This window comes from Candoia aspera, chromosome 1 (genome assembly GCF_035149785.1).
Source record: "Candoia aspera isolate rCanAsp1 chromosome 1, rCanAsp1.hap2, whole genome shotgun sequence".
Lineage (NCBI taxonomy): Eukaryota > Metazoa > Chordata > Lepidosauria > Squamata > Boidae > Candoia > Candoia aspera.
Genome location: NC_086153.1, coordinates 269,367,497 through 269,383,334, shown reverse-complemented (window position 1 = coordinate 269,383,334; position 15,838 = coordinate 269,367,497). Strand labels below are relative to the sequence as shown.

Sequence of the window (15,838 nt, the reverse complement as noted above, 5' to 3'; positions counted from 1 at the left end):
GCAGCTTTAGAAATTTGGCGCCATCTCCTTGAAAGTGCTAAACGCCCTTTTGGGGTTTGGACTGATCACAGAAATTTGGAAGCCCTCCGCACACTGTGATGTCCCAGCCCTAAACAAATTTGCTCGGCTCAATTTTTCAGTCACTTTAACTTCCAGTTAAAATACATTCCTGGAAAGAAAAACTTTCTGGCTGATGCGTTGTCACATTTACCTCAAGATCATGACCAGGTGGCTGATGTGGTTGGAACTGTTCTCACTAAACCACAATTGGGCTTGGCTGCCGTCACTTGGAGCCAAAGCCGTGCACAAGCACCACCTCCCCCAGCACAGCCTGGGAAGCAGAAAGTGCAAGTGCCTTGTCAGTTACAAAAAGACTTTCTCCAGGCACTGAAATCTGATACTTGGTTGCTAGCTAATAGAGACAATGTTTCTTTTGAGGATGGTCTTGCTTGGGTGCAACACCGCCTTTATGTGCCTGAAACTTAAAGAGCTGATGTTTTGCGGCGTTCCCATGATGATAAACTTGCTGGACACTTTGGTTTTGTTAAAACGTTGCATTTGGTTCGCTGCCAATTTTGGTGGCTGACCTTAAGACGTGATGTTAAAGACTATGTTGCTTCCTGTCCTGTTTGTGCCATGTCTAAACGCAAAGGGGGTAAACCGCAGGGGCTTTTACAGCCAGTGGCCAGCCCATCCTGTCCCTGGGACCAGATTTCCATGGATTTCATTGTGGACCTGCCACCCAGTCAGAAGAAAACTGTCATTTGGGTTGTAAAGGATTTTTTCTCTAAGCAAGCTCATTTCATTCCATGTGCATCCATTCCTTCAGCCCCGCAATTGGCGTGCCTGTTTTTTCACCACATCTACCGGCTCCACGGTAGCCCCTCCTGCATAATTTCGGACCACGGCACACAGTTTACTTCCCAATTTTGGAAATCATTTTTAAATTGATTGGCACTAAACAGGCACTTTCCACATCGTCCCATCTGCAGACTGACGGTTCTACTGAGATTTTAAATGCCACTCTTGAACAGTTCCTTAGAACATACATTAACTATCATCAGGACAATTGGGTTGAATTGTTACCTTTTGCTGAAGTTGCTTACAATAATGCTGTACATCAAAGTACTGGACAAACTCCTTTCCACGTGGTTTCTGGTCACGACTTTGTGCCCATCCTTGACCCTTCCCCAGCGTGCTCCGCATCTGATTAGGCTGTTAAACTGTCTGATTCCTGGCCAGTGATTCAGCAAGCTTTGGCTGATGCCTAGACTACTTACAAGTCTCAAGCTGACAAACATCGTTCTCCACAACACGACTTTAAAGTTGGGGATCGGGTTTATTTATCCACTAAATTTATTAAATCACCTCAACCCTCTAAAAAACTTGCTCCCAAATTCATTGGTCCTTTTCCTATTATTGATATTGTCAATCCAGTTACTGCTAAGTTGCAACTGCCTCACAACTTGAAGCGCTTGCACCCTGTTTTCCATTGCAGCTTGCTTAAGCCTGTACACCACTCGCCACGTTGGCACCCTCTACCTCCTCCTCCTGCTCCTATTATGATTGACAGGCAGCAGCACTTCAAAATCAAGGACATTGTTGATTCTTGCAAACTTCGGGGCACCCTGCAGTACCTGGTCCGATGGAAACACTTTCCTCATCCTGAATGGGTGTCTGCTCACCATGTTAATGCTCCTGATTTAGTTAACTGTTTCCACCTTGCTTATCCATTGAAACCTTCTGCTTAATGTATTGTGCAGTTTTTTTTTCTGGGGGGCAGTATGTCATGTTCACTGTTTCAATGTAGTTCATACATCATAATGTTTCACATGCCATGGTGCTGACGCACGTTTCTGTTTGGGAGGGAGCTGCTGTGAAACCTTGTACCAAGCTCTGTATGTGAAATCAGGACAATGGAATGTGTTTGGGTTATTTTCTCTGTTCAAGGACTTTTCCCGCAGACCATCAGAAACCGTTAGGAGCACCTGGGATTGTGGATTTGAGAAGATTCTAAGGGGGGAGGGATTTCATTTGCACTGAGGGTTTTTAGTTTGAATTTGCTGTGCTTTCATCATTCTCAGCTTTCTTTGTGATCCTGCATACTATTCTTCAATAAATCAGATATCTTTGAAACCTTGCTTATGAGTCTGATGTACAATAGAATAGGCAATCATTGCACCAGGAGTGATGGGGATAGCCTCATTTCTGGGGGCAAGATGTTCCAAAGGGCAGGCGCTACTGCAGAGAAGGCCTGCCTCCTGGACCCCGCCAGATGGAATTCTCTTACCAACGGGGTAATTATCTTATTGTCTGTATGTGTGTGTTTTTAATTTGGCCAAGTATTTTCTAGCAAAATGTCATCCCTCCAACAGCCAGAAATTAGGGGTACAGGGCAGAACATGTTTCATTTTTAATAGCTTCAAATTAAGTGCAATAATAACATAACCAATACTATTTTATTTGTGAAAGAATTCTACATCAGACCACAATGAGAGGTAGATGGTTAAACACTGTAGTAATGGTGAAAGAGAAGATAATTGTCCACAAATCAAAACACCAAACAAGTCTTTCCTTTTCACAATTTTTCATTCTCTTGCTCCATGAAACAGAGGACACATAGGTATATGAGAATTTTCTTTTTTTCTTTTAATCTGTTTCATTAATAAATTTCATTAATGAAATAAAATGCAAATTTGCCAACACAAAGATTGCATATGCTGTCACATTTGTATCCAATGAAGTATGAATTCCTGAGTTCCATAACTTTATTATAGAGTAAAATGTCTGTGTTGCAAATCCATAGACATTAGTGGCAGAACAGAAATGCAAGAGATTTGATCATTGACAATACCAATGAAGTCAGCAAGGGAATGAGTAATTTGCAACTGTTGTCAACTGAAGTGCATCGAAGTACAGTATGGTTTTACTTAGTATAACTCCAGTACAAATTCTGAGAAACACTGCCCTTGAGAGCCTACTTGAATCATAGCAACTGGCAGGATAAAAGGTCCAGAAGCCTGCAGAAGGATAGCCATGATTAAACCAGAATGCCAGCTTTTTTTTTCTTTTCTTTTTGAAGCATGAAGAACACTGAACTGGCAGGCTTCAGTGACAGAAGTAAGCTAGCAAAATGTAAAGGCAACTATCATCATCTATTTACTCAAGCCCATTCCATAACAGAGGGCAGTACTAAATCCTTCTCATTGATGTACTGACCTTATACGAGTTGAAGAAGAAGATAAATGCAGGAATTGAATGAAGCTGTAATTCAGCAGGGAAGGCAAAGCAGATATAGCGTCAAAAATAAGAACCAAACTGTTTAACTGAAGCATCCCAAAATAAAACAAACTAAAATTATGGTGATGATGTTGTTCTCATTTTTAACTTGCACCACTCCTTTCTCTACTTAAGTTTAAAGATAAAGTGCAGTGCAGTAACTAAACAGACAGAGATACAGAACTTGGCAGAAAGTTAGAACTGATCAGCAGTTTCACAAGCATATACTTCATTTCTTTTCCTTCCCTTACTTCATACCAAAAACTGTAACACTAAACCACAAGCCAAACATGACATCATCTTGGGATAAAGATGTTGTTCTAGAGGTAGAGAAAATGGGGCCTTCTTTCACAACCAAGTTTTCTATGAATTGACAAAGTTACATTTGACTGTTAAAACACATCATGATTCAACATGTGAGGGATGGGAGTCTTGTGCTATCAAACTGAATTATGCCTAAACTGAAAGGTTTTTATTGTCTGAAGTTATTTTTCCTGCCTTCGCTAGCTCTTCTGAAATATTTAATTTTCATTAAATGCCATTCTTCAAAAGGTTCTCATAAATATTTCTGTAGTTTCATTCTGTAGAATGAAAATAGTTTCATTCCAAGCCTGGATCTGAATTCCTCATCTGATGTTCATTCCTCATCTGATGTTCAGGAACATAGAGCATTCACTATTTGAAGCATGGACTCTATGCTCATTGTATAAACCACATGGAGGTGACCAGAGGTCGCTCACAGTCCTTGAAGGTCTCCTCTGTATCCTAATGTATACCTGCTATTCTGCTCCATCCATCCAAAGTGCCTCCTATCTCATGATCCTGCTTCTACTTCAACATACTGGGAAAGAGGATGTGTGGAAATTCCTCTCTGTGTACACTTTTCCCCAGCAAAGTGGTTGGCAGAGGGGTAGAGAAGATGCACACCAGGTGACTCAACTCTACATGCCAGGCTTCCCTTCCACTGCCAAGCCATTCATTTGTTCATTCATTCATAGATGCTGTAGATCCAAACACTAGACAGTTAACTAATTGCGTTTATGTATTAATTTATTTAGACTAAATAAATATATAAATTTATATAGCCATATTGTAACAAGAGTCCTGGGCAGCACACAAAACAGTAAAAACAACAGAAACTCAAAAGCCATCAGAATAAAAAACTACTTAAAATCTATAATCCTCTATAAAAACTCATGGCACCTGGGGCAGCACTATCCCATACATCCACATACCATCTTACTTCACTCCAGTCTCATCCCACTCAACACTTGTGAGAACAGCAAGCTCTTCAAGGCCTTCTAGAGCAGTATAGGCCTGGCAGATCTCTGGGGGAACATGGTGCATGTGTTCTACAGAAAGTAATCCCAGAGGGAGCTACCAGAAAATGTAGTTCACCAGAGCTACCTCACCAGATAGCTATGGAGCTACCAGAAAATGAACATTTAAAAATTACCAAATAAATAAATAAATTTGCATCATCACAATAAGGGCTGTGACACACTCAGAACAGAAGATGTTCAATCAAAAAAGCCTGGATGAATGAGTAGATTTATAATTAATGCCAAAAGCTAACTAGAGTTGCTGCCAACTCTAACTAGACAAAAAGAAAAATCCATTATTGGGGCATCTGTCTCAAGCATGCTCTCTCTTGGGGTTGCTGCATAGTGAACATCTGATAAATCCATCTCCATTCAATCTTGACTGCTGGCCAGGCAGATAAAAGAAAGAAGCTCCTTCAGATACCCAAATCCCAGGATGCCCAAAGCTTTATATTAACTGCATGCTTCTCTGTATTCCTAAGTTATAGTAGGGGGAAACAGGCACAAAGTGGCATCATGGTGGAAGGAGTGGTATTTTAATTGTCTATTTATGTATAGGTAGTCCTTGTTTATTAACCGCAATTGGGACCAACAACTCAGTCATTAAACAAAGCAGTCACTAAGTGAAAAATCATGTGATCTTAACTGTGCTTACTATTTTCCTTCAGCTTTCCTTTGCTTTACAGCATCAGAAGGATATGACCCCAAACAGCCAGTTAAGCCCAATTGGCTAGAAAGGCTTCCAGAACTCAACTCACAAGGAAGCTGGGTAAAAGGGCAAATCTTATAGCCCTTTTCCCCACTCCCCCACCCTTTGGAATGTTTACCTCGATGCTGGAATAATTAGCAAGAAGAAAATTAATGTTCGTATTTATATTCATTGGAGAGGAAGGGATTACAAGAGAGTAAGCAGGCACACAATGGGGAACACATATCAAAAGGAATGTGCTAGCCCTTTGCCTAGCACCTCACTGCCAGCTGATTAGGAGGCAAAAGAAAGTCTTTAGTGTGAAACTGATTCGGGTCTTGTCAGTTTCACTCAGCAGCTGTAAGCAGGGGAGGGTTTTAATCAACTAATTGAAGTCACAGAGAGCTTGTTAATTTGTGGTAGGTGCATTTTAGGGACTCACTGGGACTGGGGAAAAGCAGCTCAAGAAGAGAAAGCCTGTCTAAGCAATCTCTCCATTCTTTGTGGGAGTGGGGGAGAAGGGTCAGGCACAGAAAATATGCATACTGACTGACTGTAATGGCAAACACATGATGAGAGAGATGCTGATAAGGTCGTAAATGTGGGCATTGGTAACTAGTTACTTTTTCATCACCACTGTAACTGTGAACAATCACTGTCTGAGGCAGTCACTAAACAAGGACTACCTGTATGTTAAGTTAGAGGGGACAGGTATGTGTGCACATGAGAGTATTCATCAATATACAGATTTCTGAGATACAAATTCACCATCCATTGCCATGTCTGACTCTCAGGAACCAAAAGGTCATCTGCTGCTTTTGTATTTGTATCTGGGAAAGAGTTAGGCTTTGTTACTCTCCCACCTGAGCCACAACCTGTGCTTTCAAATGTGTCTTCATGTTTAAGTAAAGTTAAACATTGCATGCATCTTGGATTAAAGAAACAATAATTTTCCTTCAATGGGGCCTATTTGAACATGACCATTTAGCTCAGCCTTATATCCTTCAAAGGGACGCGGTGGCGCTGCGGGTTAAACCGCTGAGCTGTCGATCGGAAGGTCGGCGGTTCGAAACCGCGCGGCGGGGTGAGCTCCCGTTGTTAATCCCAGCTCCTGCTCACCTAGCAGTTCGAAAACATGCAAATGTGAGTAGATCAATAGGTACCGCTTCGGCGGGAAGGTAACGGCGTTCTGAGTCGTCATGCTGGCCACATGACCCGGAAGTGTCTATGACAACGCCGGCTCCAAGGCTTAGAAACGGAGATGAGCACCGCCCCCTAGAGTCGGATTCGACTGGACCTTACGTCAAGGGAAACCTTTAACTTTACCTTTACCTTATATCCTTCAAAAAACTGTAAAAAAATAAGGGTGATTTGGAATAATCTGAGTTTCTGAAAGAGAAGGAGGTTGGTCAATGGCTGGGCTTCAGTATCACACTACATGGGGCTGCTCATTTGGAAGCTACAGCTGGTCCAAAATGCCATCATGTCATTGCTCTTACGTGAGCTGCACTGGTTGGCAGTCAGCTTCCAGGTACAATTCAAGGTGCTGGTCATCACCTATAAAGCCCTTCATGGCATGGGGCTTGGTTATTTACAAGACCACCTATCTCCAATCATTTCTGCCCGACCAATATGTAATGGGAAGGGTCGGGCACAGAACAATGCATATTAACTGACTCTTTTCCAACTTCCTAATCTAATCTACAAGTCCTACATCTCCTGATGTCTCCCATTCAAGAAGTAACAAGACCTAAACCTACTCAGTTCTTTCTGTATCAGTAAAGGTCATCTAGATGCTGCCATCTGCTGGGGTCCATGAACAGGAAGACCATCTCTAATGTGAAACACGGCAGTGTTGCCCTATCAGGTCTAAATTATTTCAGACCACAAGCAGATATTTTACCCACACGCACTTACCTACATTTCTTTGTACATAAGAAGCCAGCACATTGTCAAGACTATATCTCCACCCCTCATGTCAACTTTGTATATATTGGGAATCTTCTTTTTCATATAGCAGGGAAGATGACCAGAGACCTGAAGCTTGAATTGGTGCAGCCCAGTCTATACTTCATGCCCGAATCAGCTCTTAGGTAAGGAATATCATACAGTCTCAAGGAAGAAGAGGTGATAATTTCGCGAGCAACTGTTCCATTGCCCAGCTAATCTCATAAAGAATTTTCCAGATGTGTAACCTTTGCCTTTTCTCCTAAACTCAAGTAGTAAAAACAACAATCACAATATTGTTCAGAACTACAATTCTTCCAACTCTGAAAATGCAAAGATAAGCATATTCATTTAACAACCTTTCCCCTTCTGGTGCCTCCATCAGCAGTTGGCCTGGAGTGCTGGGAATTTTAGTCCAGTAATGTCTGGAGGACAGCAAACTGAGAAAGGCTACTTCAAAACCTAAAGTTTTAGGAGGTACAAACTAAACAAACATGTTAAAAGCCCAGAGAAACAGATTATTGAGAACTACAGATAAAACAAATGTCAACTTCTCACAAATGTATTATATAGGCAAATATTCTCCACCACATTTTCAACTCAGCTTGGTTGCTAGCTCTTTGCAGAACAGGAGGGAGATACTGAGATATTACTGAATGATTACTAGCATTATTTCTTGCACTTTAACAAATGATAAATTATGCATTGGGTGTGTGATGCTTATCAGAAATGTAAAGATCATCTGGATCTTCAGAAACTTTCCAGGCTACAGAATAGAGAAAAGTAAGAACAGGAATACTTGCAAAAAAAAAAAAAAAAAGTAATTCTTTGAAGAAGAAAAACTTCTACAATACTGTTAGCAGAGATAATGAAAAGTTAAAAAGTTAAGAGCAACAGTCCACTAAAGTAGCTTTTGAAGCTAAAACCCAGGTTTTGTTGAATAAGGGTAGGAATTTGGGTATGAAAATGAACTGTAGCAAGATAGGAGGACATCCCCTGAGATTGTAGTATTTAGGAAGTATTTAGTTTGATTTGCACAATCCAGAATCTCTGAGCACATCTTTTCTATTATCAACTCTGAGGACAACAAAAAGGAAGGCATGTGCACCAAGTTGGGGGGGGGGGGAGATAGAGTGGGAGAAGCCCTGCATGTCACGCTAATTCGAGGAACTTTCAAGAAAACCATCAGCAAAATCACACAACACGCACACAAACGACAGAACCGGTAACGCATTTCTCTTTGCCTCTTTTTCCTCGCTTAGCATGTAGACTGCAAATACCCCATTCTGACGGGTGGAGGATGGATCACACCATACCAATTTAGCCCGGCCTCAGTTGGCTCCTTAAGAAAACAACTGACGGGACTTAGACAGAAAGGCGGAAGGCTGTTATTACCTTTTCTTTTTACAAAAGGAAGACCAGAAGGAATTCGAGATAGATCAGCATCTTCAGGATGAGCAAGCGGGGAGAAAGCTGAAGGGAGCGCCGCTATAAAGTGCGCCGGTGAAGTGAAGCAGGCGTTTGGGGGAGTCCAACATCAAACTTCCCATCTGGGCAGTCTGCTGAGACGCGAGCTCCAACCAAAAAACCGCGAGTTTAAAAACAGAGAGGGTGAAAGACCGTGGAATGACTTTACCCGAGGAGAATTAAAAAGAGCCCGCCCTCTTTCGGGCACTTGGTGGGGAGTGGAAGAGACCACGAGGAACTAAGTAAAGGGCGGCAGAATGGAGGGGAGGAGGGAGGAAGCCGGTGGTATCCCTGTGGCGACAGGGTGAGGACTGAGTGGCGCGCTCGGGGAGCTGCGGAGTAGGGAAGAAGCGAGTCTTTCAGAAAGCACCTGGGAGGTTTTCCGGCTTGATAGGGCTCGACCGTCTGCCGGTACGATCTTTTTCAGAACAGCTGGAGGAGAAACCTCAGCTCCTCGAGGGTGGCGCTAAATGTATTCGGATTCCGGAGAGGGGGGCAAAAAATATCCCCGAGATGTGAGATCCAGCGACCTCTGGAGCACGTGAGAACCCCGGGGCGCGTCTGCTGGAAGAAGCAGCTGGGCAGCAGCGGGACCGCTGCACGGAGGCAGCGTTCGCCAGGGCGGGTCTCGGGAAGCGGTCTCGGCGGGGGCAGAATAACTGAGGGGAGAGAAGGAGCCCCCAGCCAGCTGTCTTACCCTCAGAGTAGCGGAAGGCAATCCAGCCGCCCCACGACCTCCTCCTCGCAGGCGGGCGGGCAATGGTAGCACAGCTTTCCCCAAAGGCGCTGGGCTAACTTTCAGGAGAGCCGCTAAGGCGTAGCAGAGAGCGGCTGCGGCTGCGGCTGCGGCTGCGGCTGCGGCTGCTAACGGGCGAGCTCTGCAGCAGCCTGTCAGCGTTCCCCGGCTGCGGGCGCGAATCCGTTTGCCCAGCAGCCTGGGAGAGCCGGAGTCGCCCGCTGAAGCCAGCTCCACCGCCCCGCCCCGCCCCGCCCCCGAGCCCTTGCGCCATCCCCTCGTTGCATTGTTCGCGGCTTTCAGTCCCGTGCAGAGCCGAGCGGAGCGGACGCGTCCTGCTTGGCATCTCAACGCCTGCCGGGTTTTTCTTGCATTCCTTGGGCCCCTCTCTGTTTTCTGCCTTTCCCTCCGCAACGGCCAGTTGCTCTCTTCCCCCACCCCCCGCACTCCGTCCTCTGGCGAGTTTCTGCCTTTTCCGGTTGTTGACTCCGAGGATCTCCCTCAGGGAACTTTTAGCTCTTGTTCTAGGTAAATGAAGTCGCAATTAGGGAAAGGAGAACCTACGGGACCGAACTTTCGTATCCTGTTGGGGTAAAATTAAACTTCTCTTTCATTGCCTTATTCTTAACAGCCCTTATCCAGGGATGCTGAATGATGGAAAATTCAGGCTGGACAGAGGGGGAGAAACAGGTACAAGTTGGCCTAACATACAGGCTGCTATCTGCACCAACTTTTACGGCTTTGAAGACAATGCACAAATTCTTGAGACTGCTATGCGGACTGTCAGGAGCATCATCCTGCAGATGAGATTGTGGAAGCAGACAATCATCACAGTGCAGGTGTAATGATTGCCTATCCTAAAACACCATCAGACTCATGAACAGGTTCATAAAGATATCTGATTTATTAAAGAATAGTATGCAGGATCACAAAGAAAGCTGAGAATGGGAAAAGCGTGCCAAATGCAAACTAAAAACCCCTCAGTACAAACAAGATCCCTCCCCCCGTAGAATCTTCCCAGGCTCACAATCCCAGGTGCTCCTAACGGCTTCTGATGGTCCGCGGGAAGAGTCCTTGAGCAGAGCACATAACCCAAACACATTCCATTGAAATGAACATAGATACAGAGCTCGGCACAAGGTTTCCCAGCAGCTCCCTCCCAACAGAAACGTGCGTCAGCACCATGGCATGTGAAACGTTACAATGTACAGTGCACATTGAAACAGTGAACATGACATACCGCCCCCCCAAAAGAAAGAAAAGTCTAAGCAGAAGGCTTCAAAGGGTAAGCTAAGTGGAAACGGTTGACTAAAGCAGGAGCATTAACGTGGCAAGCAGGCACCCATTCAGGATGAGGAAAGTGTTTCCAGCAGATCAGGTACTGGAGGGTGCCTCGAAGCTTGCAGGAATCAACGACCTCCTTGACTTCAAAGTGTTGTTGCCCATCAATCATGATCGGAGCAGGAGGAGGAGGTTGGGGATGCCAGTGGGAAGATTGGTGGACAGGCTTGAGCAGGCTGCAATGGAAAACAGGGTGCAAGTGTTTCAAATTGTGAGGCAAGTCCAACTTAACAGTAACCGGATTGATAAGACCAACAATAGGGAAAGGACCAATGAACTTGGGAGCAAGCTTTTTCGAGGGCTGTGGGGACTTGATGAATTTGGTAGAAAGATAAACCTGATCCCCAATTTTGAAATCATGTTGCACAGAACGGCGTTTATCGGCTTGGAACTTGTAAGCAGCCAGGGCATCAGCCAAAGCTTGCTGAATCACTGGCCAGGAGTCAGCCAGCTGAACAGCCCAGTCAGAGGCAGAACAAGATTGGGGAGGGGTTTGTGGTAGCTCATGGATGGGAACAAAGTCGTGCCTAGAAACCACACAAAAAGGGGTCTGCCCAGTGCTCCGATGGACAGCGTTGTTGTAAGCCACCTCAGCAAAGGGCAACAAGTCAACCCAATTGTCCTGATGGTAATTTATGTATGCCCTTAGGAATTGTTCAAGGGTAGAGTTCAAAACCTCCGTAGATCCGTCAGTCTCAGGATGCGACGATGTGGACAACGTCTGTTTGGTGCCAACCAATTTTAAATATGATTTCCAAAACTGGGAAGTAAACTGTGTCCCGTGGTCGCTGACCAAATGGGAGGGGCTACCGTGGAGACAGTAGATGTGGATTAGAAAGAGGCGGGCCAATTGTGAGGCCGACGGGATGGGTGCACATGGAATGAAATGGACTTGTTTGGAAAAAAAATCCTTTACAACCCAAATGACAGTTTTTTTCTGACTGGGAGGCAGGTCCACAATAAAATCCATAAAAATCTCCTCCCAGGGATGGGATGGGCTGGCCACTGGCTGCAGAAGCCCCTGTGGTTTACCCCCTTTCCATTTTGACATGGCACAAACAGGACAGGAAGCAACATAGTCTTTCACGTCACGCCTTAAGGTCGGCCACCAAAATTGACGGTGAACCAGATGCAAGGTTTTGACAAAACCAAAGTGTCCAGCAAGTTTGTCATCATGGGAACACTGCAAAACATCAGCCCTTAAAGTTTCAGGCACATAAAGGCGGTGTTCCACCCATGCCAGACCGTTTTCAAAAGAAACATTGTCTCTATTAGCTAGCAATCAAGTGTCAGATTTTAGTGCCTGGAGAAAGTCTTTTTGTAACTGACAAGGAACTTGCATTTTCCGCTTCCCAGACGGAGATGGGGGTGGGGTTGCCTGCACACGGGTCTGGCTCCGGGTGACTGCAACCAAGCCCAGTTGTGGTTCAGTGAGAACAGTCCCAACTATATCTGTCACGTGGTCAGAGTCCTGAGGCAAATGTGACAAAGCATCGGCTAGAAAGTTTTTCTTTCCCGGAATAAATTTTAACTGGAAATCAAAGTGACTGAAAAATTGAGCCCAGCGAATTTGTTTAGGACTGAGACGCCGGGGGGTGCGGAGGGCTTCCAAATTCCTGTGATCAGTCCAAACCTCGAAAGGGCATTTTGCTCCTTCCAGGAGGTGACACCAGGCTTCTAAAGCAGCTTTTACAGCAAAAGCCTCTTTTTCCCAAACATGACACCGGCGTTCCGTTTCAGAAAACTTTCTGGACAGATAAGCGCAGGGCTTTAAGTGATTTTCAGAATCTTTCTGTAACAATATAGCCCCAATTGAGAAGTCAGAAGCATCCACCTGGACAACAATGGGCAGTCAGGATCAGGGTGCTGTAGAATAGGCTCAGCAGTGAAGAGGGTTTTCAACTTCTCAAATGCTGCCTGGCATTCAGGCGTCCAATTCAGCACTGCCCCAGGATTTTTCACCTTGCGTGTCTCTCCCAAACCCTTGGTACATAGTAAGTCAGTAAGGGGCAAAGCAATCTCAGCAAATCCCTGGATAAACTGTTGATAGTAATTACTGAACCCTAAAAAACTTTGTAATTGCCTCCGGGTGCGGGGGCATTCCCAACTTAAAATCGCCTGAATTTTTTCAGGGTCCATCTCAATGCCTTTGTCAGATACCCTATAACCTAGATAGTCAAGTTGGGTTTTGTGAAATTCACATTTGGAAAGCTTGGCATAGAGTTTAGCATCTCTAAGCTTACTTAACACCTGTTTTAGGAGGCGTTCATGTTCCTCCTTGGTTTCAGTGTAAATGAGAACATCATCTAAATAAACCAGGACCCCTTTAAACAAATGATCATATAACACTTCATTAATCAATTGCATGAAGACCCCGGGCGCCCCTGCTAACCCAAAAGGGAGGACTTTGTACTGAAATGAACCCAATGGGCAATTGAGAGCAGTTTTCCAGCTTGTACGTGGATGCGAAAATAGGCTTCACGCAGGTCGAACTTGGAAAAAATCTTGCCCTTGGACAAATGGGCTAACATGTCTTTCATTAGAGGCAGAGGATATTTGTTGCAGACCGAGATGGAATTTAACCCCCGATACTCCATACAAAGTCTAAGCGTGCCATCCTTCTTTTCCCAGAAAAGCACGGGGGCCCCAATTGGGGAATTTGCAGGTTCAATAAACCCCCTTGACAGTTTTTTGTCAATAAAGTCCCGCAATGCCTCAAGCTCTTTCTGAGTCATTGGATAAATTTTCGGCTTGGGCAATTGAGCGTTGGGAACCAACTCTATTGCACAGTCAGTCTTTCGATGGGGTGGGGGGTAGCTGATCCGCTTCCATTTCCCCAAATATGTCTGCAAAGTCTTGGTATCGATCAGGCAAGCCTTCTAAATGTGCCAAACTAAGGTGCGGCATGGCAATTGCAGCCCTTCCAACCCCCGCACGTGAAGCTCTCTCTGCTGTAGGGACTTGGTAAAACCCATCCTTAAAAGTCAGAGTTCTGTGTTCCCAGTTTATATATGGGCTTTCATAGGTCAACCAGGGAATCCCCAGAATTACCAAGGGATTCCCAACAGGTGCCACTACAAATTTTAGAGATTCACGGTGGCTGCCCATTTGCATCGCAACAGTTCCAGTGAAATGGGTTGCCGCTGCCCCCCCCCCCGCCATTGAACCATCTAACTGTGTGAAGATCAGAGGCTGCTGGAGGGGATAGCTAGGCAGGTCCAAAGCAGCCACCAGATCAGGGTGAATCAGACACCTGGAGCACCCAGAGTTAACCAAAGCCCAGACTTCTGTAGTCTTTGTGCGGGAACCCAATTTCACTTTTACTGCTAAAGTGGGACAGTCAGCACTCACCATAGCATCCTCGCACCCATCCCCCTCCACCTGCTCGCAGGTGCCCTTCATGGCAGGTGGCTGGCGTTTCCCGCCAGCTCCTTAGAGTCATCTTCAGCCTCTCCCGAAAAGTAGGCTACTTCCTCAGCATCGGCTGCTCCCTTTGCTGCTGTCATCCTCCGTGAGTGGGGTGGCGATTTGGCTGGCAGCTTGCCCGCTTGAGCTGTAGTCTTGGCTTTTGGGCAATCAGTTGCTCGATGCCCTTCCTTTCCTCATCAGAGGCACTGACCCCTCACATAGCGCCAATCTCTCTCCTCTTCCAAGGCTCTATAGCCTGGCCAGGCAGCAGTCGCAGCACTTCGGGGTCCCCTCATGGTGGCTGGTTGTTTTTCAGGTTGTCTGGCTTGCATGAAGATCTGCTGGGCGTGCTCAGCCTTGCCAGCCAGCCAGTTCCATTCGTGCAATGTTTCTGGGTTGTCTCTACCCAACGCCTACTGCAGGATGTCCCGGTTGTGCCCCTCTTTAAACTGTTCTATTAAGGTTGACTGTGACCAGTCAGGGACTTTCCCAGCTAAAGCCCTAAATTCCAGGGCGTAATCAGCTACAGACAGTTGCCCCTGGGTAAGATCCTTCAACGCCTTTTTAGCTCTTGCCTTGGCTAGAGGATCCTCAAAATGCAGCTTTAATGCCCCCATGAAGTCTTCAAAGTGCTGAAGCTCAGGGGAGTTGGCCTCACTTAATTGAACATACCAGTCAGCCGCTCGGCCCTTCAACTTGGTGGCAATGGTGGTTATTTTAGCCTCTTCAGAAGGGAAGCATGGTCCAAACTGCTTCATGTAACTTTTAGCGTTAGTGAGGAAGAAAGATAATCTGGTTGGATCCCCATCAAACTTAACGGAAAAGTCTTTCACCCCCACTCCTGTTGGAGCTGAATCAGCTTCTGCTTGAGTGGTTGTGGCCCCGGTTACCGTATTTCTCCCTCCACGGGGTGGGGGCACTGGTGGTTGAACTCTGTGGGGTGGGGATTCATCCCGGGGCCGTCTTCATCCCCGGTCCACCGGCGGTCCGGGCGGCGGGATGGGGGATGATTGCACGGAGCTGGAATCTCCTTCGCACCTTGGCTGCCCCCCCCCCATGCTAGATACAAGGTTCTTAGCATGTACTCCATTGATTCTAATTTTGCCTCTACCACTCTTAGCCTTTCAGGGGTTTGAGATTCCTCCCCCCCCCCCCCTGCGTGTTAGGCTGTCTCCCCGTTGACACTGTGGTAAACTCTATGTCTGGGGTCAGCGGGAACTGATGCAAGTCTCTCACTGCCTCCCAGGCGATCGACTCTCTCGGGTGATTTGTTGGGTGACGGCGGCTCTGGTTCTCTCCCATCATTGGACTCCTCCACCGTAGGGCTGGAACTCATATCCTGCCTGAAACCCAAGGGTTCCAGGGTGAGGTTCAGTTCTCCGTTCTTACCCGTTGGCTCGGCCATTGTTAACTATTTTCCCTCACAAGAACTTTTCTTGGTAGGAGCTAACGGTATAACTTTTTTTTGATTCTCAGCTTTATGTAATGATTGCCTATCCTAAAACACCATCACACTCATGAACAGGTTCATAAAGGTATCTGATTTATTAAAGAATAGTATGCAGGATCACAAAGAAAGCTGAGAATGGGAAAAGCACGCCAAATGCAAATTAAAAACCCCTCGGTACAAACAAGATCTTCAGCAAAGGA

General features: G+C 45.7%; 1 protein-coding gene across 2 annotated transcripts in view; it reads right to left on the bottom strand.

Annotated features, from left to right (window-relative positions):
• TSPAN18 (tetraspanin 18) overlaps nucleotides 1–9,602 on the bottom strand; it is a 172,587-nt gene extending 162,985 nt beyond the window's left edge. For both annotated transcript variants that reach the window (XM_063289644.1, XM_063289645.1), the window contains exon 1: nucleotides 9,401–9,602. The gene's annotated coding sequence lies outside the window, so the exon portion shown is untranslated. The remainder of the gene's footprint in view (nucleotides 1–9,400) is intronic.
• Between the last annotated feature and the right edge of the window lie 6,236 nt (nucleotides 9,603–15,838).